Raw genomic sequence first — 444 nt, 5'->3', positions numbered from 1 at the left:
ACACATATATAAGGAGAGATGTCGATAACCTTCTCGTATGTACCCTAGCTATAATTATAAAAACGTCCATCTTTAAAGCAAACCATCAAGGTAATGCTACAGTGATAAGCGTCAAAGCCAAGAGCAGGGAGAGCAAACATGCACAGAGCTCATAACGCGTGACATGCCTGACCCTGTGACAGATGAGGTGATAACGTATGGGGATTATAATGCAGCCATCAGAAGGGAGTCTATTCGCGTAAATGTAGACATTAGTGCCATGCAGGGTTTACGTGAATCGGGAACAAGAAGCAGAATCCATTCACAGGATTGGGTAAGCTGAATGAGTTGGCAAATAAGGATATTATATCAACTACACGTGAAAATACTGCCACTTTCGGAAGGGGGAAAGATCAGCCACAACGAATACAAGGGTAAACTGATGTAGCAGAATTGGGATACAGC

The sequence above is a fragment of the Penaeus monodon genome, chromosome 28 (assembly GCF_015228065.2).
Source record: "Penaeus monodon isolate SGIC_2016 chromosome 28, NSTDA_Pmon_1, whole genome shotgun sequence".
NCBI classification, from domain to species: domain Eukaryota; kingdom Metazoa; phylum Arthropoda; class Malacostraca; order Decapoda; family Penaeidae; genus Penaeus; species Penaeus monodon.
The sequence above is the reverse complement of the archived record's forward strand: the minus strand, read 5'-3'. Positions refer to the sequence as shown.